Source organism: Pipistrellus hanaki, assembly GCF_964339955.1.
Source record: "Pipistrellus hanaki genome assembly, chromosome: X".
Taxonomy (NCBI): Eukaryota; Metazoa; Chordata; class Mammalia; order Chiroptera; family Vespertilionidae; genus Pipistrellus; species Pipistrellus hanaki.
In genome coordinates this window covers 68623429-68629428 of record NC_140524.1, presented here as the reverse complement: position 1 = coordinate 68629428, position 6000 = coordinate 68623429, and positions in this window count along the sequence as shown.

The window sequence follows — 6000 nt, the reverse complement described above, 5'->3', positions numbered from 1 at the left end:
ATTCAGTGATATGGAGAAATGCTTATGGTTTGGTGATATATAGGAAACTCGGGGTAAAAAAATACAATGGCCAAAAGAAACCATAGAAATGTCCAACAGGCACATGAAAAGATGCTTAACACCACTAATCATCAGGGAAATGCAGATCAAAACCACATGAGATATCACCTCACACCTGTTAGAATGGCTGTTATAGCAACAACAAAACCAGAAAATAACAATTGTTGGTGAGAATGTGGAGATCGTTGCTGGGAATGTAAAATGGTGTAGCCACTATGGAAAACAGTGCGGAGTTTTCTCCAAAAATTAAAGAACTACCATATGACCCAGCAATCCTACTTTAGGGTATTTATTCAAAATTTAAGTCAAAATCTTGAAGAGCTATCTGCAGCCCCATGGATTATTTACAATAGCCAAGAAATGAAAACTGCCTAAATATTCATCAATGGATAGATGGATAAAGAAAATGTGATATACATACACATACAATGGAATATTACTCAGCCTTACAAAAGAAGTATATCCTGCTATTTGCAATAACAGGGATGGGCCTGGAGAACATTTTGCTAAGTTAAGTCAGTCACAGAAAGACAGATACTGCATGGTTCCACTTATATGAATAAGCTAACGTAGTCAAACTCTTAGAAACAGCAAATACAATAGAATGGTGGTTGCTAGGGCCTGGGGAGGGAGTAGAATTTTAATCTTGCAAGATGGAGAAGTTCTAGAGATCTACTGTACAGCAGTGTGCCTATGTTGACAATGCTGTACCCCTCAACATTTGTCAGTAGGATAGATCTCCTGTTATGTGATTTTAACCACAGTTTAAAAACTACTGAGAATGGCCGAGACCGGTTTGGCTCAATGGATAGAGCGTTGGCTTGGGGACTGAAGAGTCCCGGGTTCGATTCCGGTCAAGGGCATGTACCTTGGTTGTGGGAATATCCCCAGTAGGGGGTGTGCAAGAGGCAGCTGATCGATGACTCTCTCTCATCGATGTTTCTAACTCTCTATCTCTCTCCCTTCCTCTCTGTACAAAATCAATAAAATATATTTAAAAAATAAAATAAAAATAAAAATAAAAACCACTCAGAATGACCAGTATGTTCTCTTATGTAAAAAGGAAGTGTGTGTGTGTGTGTGTGTGTGTGTGTGTGTGTGTGTGTGTGTGTCTGTTTAGGATAAGAAAGATACCAAAAAATATTTCTTAATTAGTAAGATTATAGGTGATATTTTCTTGGTAATACTCTTGGGTTGGTGTTCAAACTTTCTGCAGCAAGTATGTATTAGTTTTATCATTTCCCTCTCCTCTACCAAAATTAGAAAGAGAAAAAGAAACAAACCAACTCAGAAAATCAACCTATGATTTGGAACTTGATGCACTAGGATCATGGCTGTGCCTCCGCTATCCTTGTGACTGAAGGCAAGTCACTCAAGCTCTCAAGTCTCAAATGTCTCTCACCTCTGAGACGAGTGTTGTAATATCACATTTCTTCGTCTTTCTGTAGAGCCAACTTATCTTTTCTTTCAGTCCCTCAAGGGAGATCAAGAACAAAGGTGGAGAAACTGGCATCCTTATCCTCAGACAAAGCCACCAGGATACAAGCAACAGCCAGGTGTGGCCCTTGGTCTCAACCAGAAGTACTTTTTAAGCATTTGTAAAAAAGGAAAGGGTGTGTCTGGGACAGATTCGTGGCTTTCATTTATCAATGTGGAAAACAAGAGTGCTGTGAGCAGATCTGACCCCTGTGCCTTGGAGCTGAAGAGGAGGAAACTCCTGGGCTGAGCAAAGCCTTCCAGCCCAGTAGGGCCCTATCCCTTTCTTTCATCTCCATATCCTAGGAAAAGAACTGTGCAGTTTGAGATTGGGGGTAGGGGTGGGAATGGGAGTGGAGGGCAGGCCTGCAACATGAAGTGGAGAGAAGGAAGCACTGAGAATGTTGAAAAGGGCCCACATATGACTGCCCTCATGTCTCCTCCAACCTACCAGCGAGGTGGATTCTCTGTCATCTTCGTTACCACACTGCAAGTCTGTGGCACTCAGGGCATGGCTATGTAATCTCGGTGGGTCCCCACTCCAGCAGTATGGCAGGATAAGAGCTGTGTTACCCTTCCCCAGCTGGCCCACTCCTGGAGACAATGCCAGCCCACACTATCTTTCTTTACCCTGTGACTGAACTCTCATGTGCTAGAGCGGGGGGGCAAGACTGTGCCTCACAGTGGCCAGGCCCCCAGGTTGTCTGGGGGCAGCACAGCCACTGGGGTACCTAATCCCTACTCAGCAACCCTCAAACCTCCAGGAAGCAGAATGGCAGGGGATTTAAAATGATTCCAGTCATCTAAGCTCTCCTCCACCCAATCCAGCCTCCCTTTGCTCAGGACCAAGAAGTCCTCCTTCAGAGCTGCCTCCACCTTCGGAGCTGTGTTTCCTTCCAGAGACTGGGAATCTCATTTCTTAGTCTCTATAGGAAAAAAATATAGAGACAAAATTCTTCACTTGCATATTTCTGTAGGTTGAGGGAATACATTTCTCCTGCTTTTCTTTAGATGAGTCCTAGAACACTAGAGCTGGAAAATATTATTAAATTAAATCCCCCACCCCAATCCTCCCCACACACACTCATTTTACAGAAAGAACTACTAAGGCCCCGAAATGGGAAAATCCCAACACCAGGTTTGAATCTAAATGGTGGTAGAGCTAGAATCAGAATCCAAGTCAGGGTCCCTCCCCCTCTTGTAGCCTCTCCCCCACAGGGAGGTAAACTCTCAGCCTCCCTCTGAAGCTGCAGGGGCTAGGACAAGTTTCAGGGGCTACTCCTGGCTGCTACCACAAGGACCTCAGTCTTGCCCTGCCTAGCCTGCTTCCCCCAATCCTGCAACCCCACCCTGGACCTCTCACCCTCAACTCCACCCCCAGTGGGGAGATAGCCAAAGGAAAGGTATCTGAATTACTTTCTGCCTCTGATTTAGAGCTGTATTCGCACTAACCCTCTCTCCATCTCACCCATGTCTGCAGGTCTCTCCCACTTTTTTTTTTTATCTCTCTGTCTCTCTCCCACACAATATCAGTCACTCCCAGATCTTTCTTGCACCCTCATCTATTGCTCAATCTCCCCATCTCAGTCTCTCTCTCACATGCTCATTCCCTCTGTCTCTCTGTCTGGGTACCCTCTATCTCTCTGTCTCTCACGTTGTTTCTCTTTCTCCCACTTCCCTTTTTAAGTTGCTGGAGGATCCTTTCTCTCAGTTTCTGTATCATGCACCCTCTCTGATTACTCTCTCCCTCCCTTCCTCCCTCTCTCCCTCCCTCCCTCCTTACCTCCCTCTCTTCCTCTCTCTCTCCTAAGCTCTAAGAGATCTGAGGATAGGATCACCTCACCCCTCCCTAGAGTGAGCTGGGGCACCTGGGATAGGCAAGAGTGGCAGCTTTCAGAATGTCTGAGTCCTGGTGGGGCCACACTGAGTGGGGGCAAGGATAGGTACTGATGGCATTAGGCCTGGTTCTGCTTGGGAAGTCTCCCTCCCCATTTTCCAAGCCCTTTCTGAGTTAGACCCTGGGAATAACCATCCCAATTAAACCTCTGTGCTTCTAGGAAGGAAGAATGGTCTTGATACCCCATCAGTCCTGTGGACATTGGAGGTGGTGTCATCAGCTCTCTACTTTACAACTGGCCAATGGCTCTGACAGCATCTGAGTTGATTATCACTAGAAACCTCAGGGAGGTGGAGCAGGCAATTCTTCTGTCTGCTTCATAAACAAGAGCCTTGAGTTCCAAAATTTCAGAGGACTTGGACATGGACATATAGCCAGTCAACAGATCTGGAGCAAGAGTGAAAACTGCTGAGCAAAGATCAACCACTCTGGACTGTCCCACCCCAACTCTGTTCCAAAAGCCAGAACTGTGGCCATGCTAGGCAAAGGAGCAGGGAGGTATTCTCTAATGACAAGGCTTTGTCAACAAACACTGAATTCCAACATTAAGCCAGAACCCAAGAAATTCAAAGACAGACAGGAAGAGCTTTACTGTTTTCAAAGTATCTCTCAGATGTCACACTTGCCACCTTCCTGATAATCAAGGTAAGTGATGATTAACCTTATGACCACTATCTGTTAGGGAGTAGATGGCAGAGAGTGGATTAAAATCTAGTCATCCAGCCCAGCACTCTTTCTGCCCTGCTCCCAGGCAGTAGGTTTCCCAGCAGCCCAGGCTTTTCCCACTGAGAAGGTTGATGTCAGCCACAGAGCCTCTAACAGAGCCAGGTTAGGTTGCCCTCACAGAGCTGAATTGCAGATCCATCCCAACCAGGCCAAGCTCAGTGCACAGGCTAGGAGGTTGTTCCCAGTCTAGGACTAGACATGAGGGACTAGTCATTGCACACTACACTTAAATTCTGAACCCAGCCCCAACTAGCCTCAGACTGGCAAAAATGCTGCTGTGGAAGAAGGGTGCAGGCCTCCTCTCAGAGTAATGTCAGAGAGGAGAGGTCCTGGCATGGCCCGGAGACCCCTGACCTTGCTTCTTGCTCTCATCTCCCAAACTCTAATTTGTAGAATAGGAGTTTCCTGCTCATTGTCTGTCTCCCACTATAATTCCAGGTCCACGAGGGTAGGGATTCTCACATTTTTTTCATTGCTAGATGTCCAGTGCCTGCAACAGTGGCTGACACATAGAACATCTATATATATATATATAAAAGGCTAAGTGACCATCACATCTGAAACAACTGAATGGATGACCAAACAAGCTGTATGGGACGACCAGGCCAGCAGGGAGGTTAGTGAGGGATGACCAAACGACTGAGCAGCAGGTTGCGTGGGGTGACCAGACTGGCGGGGGAGAGGCAGTGAGGGACAATCACACTGGCAAGGGGTGTAGTAAGGGGTGGTCAGGCCGGCAGAGGGCACTTAGGTACAACCAGGCCAACAAGGGGAGGCAGTTGGGGGTGACCAGGCCAGCAGGGGGGGGGGGGCAGTTAAAGGCAATCAGGCAGGCAGGTGAGCAGTTCGATGCCAGTGGTCCCGGGTTGTGAGAGGGATGTCTGACTGCAGTCTGACATCCCCTGAGGAGTCCTGGATTGGAGAGGGTGCAGGCTGGGCTGAGAGGACCCCCTCTCCATGCACGAATTTCATGCACCAGGCCTCTAGTAGTAAATAATCACTGGATTGAATCAATGAATGAATGTTATATCAGGAGCCACATGGGGGGGGGGAGTTTAATAGCCTAAGATTTTCCCACCTCCTGGGAAGAATGGGAGATAGTATACTTCCAGCAAAGTTCAGACTCTACACATCCTAGAGCACCTGGCACACATGCCTATGAAACCCAACATTCTCCTGAGGGCTCTACCAGGCCTCAGAGGTGAGGAACAAAGGGCTTCCCATTTGTTCCCATGGGGCAAAACCTTTTCGAACTCACAGACTTGCAGGGTCTCTGGTGGAGTCCATCCCATAGTTGGGGAGGCTGAGGCCAGGAAAAAAGAGTAAAGAAGCAGAACAAGGACATTGGGTCGGCTTGGAGGCCCAGGCTCCTGACTCCTGCTGGACTCGGAAAGGTGACAGGAAGGAAAGGAAAAGCAGAAAGGCTGCCCTCAGGTCTCCCCATCCTGGGGGGCCCACACGAGGCCTCCTGTCTTTGGTATGCCCTGAACCCTTCATTACCTTCTCCCTTGGAAGTTGGCATAGGGATCAAAGTAGCTGTGAATAGGGACTTCCACCTCTGCCCAGGCCCCAGCCTTGGCCCACTCCTATCCCAGCCCCAGCCCCAGCCCCAGCCACACATCCCTGCCTTTCATTCCCCTCCTCAGATGGAAACTCTATCTCCACTCACACTTGCTCCCTTTATATCTCTCCCCTCAGTTTTATGGGGCGGCTATGACAAGAAAGAATGGGGGGGGGGGTTATAGCTCAGAGACTGTCCTTTATTAGTTCTCTCTTCCCTGGGAAATGAGGGGCTACAGCTGGCTGCCTGTGTGGGTGGGAAGAGCTGGCCTCTAGATGCT